Source organism: Physcomitrium patens, chromosome 6 (assembly GCF_059467195.1).
Source record: "Physcomitrium patens ecotype Gransden chromosome 6, ASM5946719v1, whole genome shotgun sequence".
Taxonomy (NCBI): domain Eukaryota; kingdom Viridiplantae; phylum Streptophyta; class Bryopsida; order Funariales; family Funariaceae; genus Physcomitrium; species Physcomitrium patens.
Genome location: NC_143415.1, coordinates 415,001 through 417,500, shown reverse-complemented (window position 1 = coordinate 417,500; position 2,500 = coordinate 415,001).

Here is a 2,500-nt window from a genome sequence, read left to right as displayed (position 1 = left end):
GGTTGTATGATTAAAAGAACAAAGTATGAGTTGAGGGGTTAGGGGTTAGGGGTTAGGGTTTAGGGTTTAGGGTTTTAGGGTTTGCATGGGGTATATAAACCTAGATTCTAGGATTCACATAGATTATATAAAGGGTTTAGAAAGTTGGGCTTGGAGTATGTAAAGAGAAGATAGATTTAAGAATTCACACAAACAAAAATAAATTGGATGTGGAGTGTGAAGGATGAAGAATTGAAGACATTAAGTTTCAGTGGTGATGGATTAGTTAGTGGGCAATGATTACCTGTACGATGCATTAGTTAGCAAGTCATTAACATATTTGTACAACCAATTGATTGCACACACACAAATTTATCTCCAAAGTGACATGTAAACGATTTAGTGGATTTTTGACATGACATGGACTACCACGTGGCAGCCACATCAGCAAGGTAACACGTGGCACTTGAAAAAATCAATTTAGTATTCTTCTGCCTTTTATTTTTCTACCTTATTCCAGTTAATTAAATTACTTTAATATTTTTAATTCACCAATTTATTTTTATTTTTATTTATATTTCTGTCTAGGCGCAAGACTGGGCGGCCAGCAAGGAGTCGAGACAGGGAGTTAATTTTAAAATTGATTTTTAAAAAATGATTTATTTATTTATTTCCACCTATGCGGAAGACTGGGCGGCCAACGAGGAGTCGAGACAGCCAGGAGTCGGGACTTGGGCAAGGGAGCGGGACAAGAGGTCGGGACTCGCGGCGGGACAAGGAAGAGGAGGAGGAAGTCCGGGACTCGCGACGGGACTGGGACTCGCGCCGGGACTAGGGAGTCGCGGCGGGACAAGGAAGAGGAGGAGGAAGTCCGGGACTCGCGACGGGACTGGGACTCGCGCCGGGACTAGGGAGTCGCGGCGGGACAAGGAAGAGGAGGAGGAAGTCCGGGACTCGCGACGGGACTGGGACTCGCGCCGGGACTAGGGAGTCGCGGCGGGACAAGGAAGAGGAGGAGGAAGTCCGGGACTCGCGACGGGACTGGGACTCGCGCCGGGACTAGGGAGTCGCGGCGGGACAAGGAAGAGGAGGAGGAAGTCCGGGACTCGCGCCGGGACTCGCGCCGGGACTAGGGAGTCGCGGCGGGACAAGGAAGAGGAGGAGGAAGTCCGGGACTCGCGCACGGGACTAGGGAGTCGCGGCGGGACAAGGAAGAGGAGGAGGAAGTCCGGGACTCGCCACGGGACTAGGGAGTCGCGGCGGGACAAGGAAGAGAAGGAGGAAGTCCGGGACTCGCGACGGGACTGGGACTCGCGGCAGGACAAGGAAGAGAAGGAGGAGGTCCGGGACTCGCGCCGGGACTAGGAAGAGGGGAGGAGGTCCGGGACTCGCGACGGGACTAGGAAGTGGGGGAGGAGGTCCGGGACTCGCGCCGGGACTAGGGAAGAGGAGGAGGAGGAGGAAGGCCGGGACTGGGACTCGCGGCGGGAGTAGGTAGTGGGGAGGAGGTCCGGGACTCGCAGCGGGACAAGGAGGAAGTCGGGGAGGAGGGCCGGGACCAGGAGTCGCGGCGGGGATAGCAGGCAGGACAGGGAGGGTGGGTGGTCTTCCACAAAAAAAGTGTGTCTCGGAACTTCCTTAGTGCAGTAGGACGGGGGCCTGCCGAATCCCACAGAGAGTACTATGTGGGGAAGGGTTCCTCTGAAGCGTCTCGGGAAAAGTCGTGAGGGGGTGACGGTTGCTCGGTGCCTACGGGTCCCGACTGCTCGCTGCCTTCTTTGAGCCCAGTACCGACGTTCGCAGGGGGATACCTGGATACTACTGGGGTTACCTGGATACTTCTGGCGTGTTACCTTGGATCAGTGAGGAGTGGGGGTTAGTTTCCCGGCGACGCGACCCTCTGAGGAGGTCCCGCGGAGGGTCGCCGAGTATTATATGGTGAGCTGGCTGTCAAGGATTGTGAGTCCCGCTGCCAAAATTTTTTTTGGTGCGCGGGCGACTGGAAAAAGAGGGTTGGTCTTGTGCCGATACGCGTAACGTCGCAGCGAGTCCCAAGAGCTAGTAACCATTTTTGGCGGGGGGCGATGGCCTCGGTATTGTCAAGCCATTCTCTCATTCATTTGGGAGGGTGGGGAGAAGTGTTTGCCGAGGCCGTTCAAGCTCCGCCTGGTCGACCACCACTGTGACCGCCACCGCGCTCGATCTCTATTGCAAGCTCAGGTGAAATTCCTGATAAACTTGGAGGGGGTGTGGGACGCGTTCGCAGTGTGGGCCGAGGAGTCATAACATCCCAGGTCGGAATGTGAAAATGGAACTTCGAAACCGGTGAGAGTTCTCTCGTCGGCTAGGGGTTTCACAAAAGTAACATTTCTATAAATTTCTATCCGACCCCTCCATTAATTTGGAGGGGCGATGGGCCCCCGGGATTGGACATACTTCTTGCTGATTTGTCTTTTGAGGAAAATCCTTCGCGGTGATGGTTACTTTTTCATTTTTTAATGTGTGTATCGGCCTCGTCGGT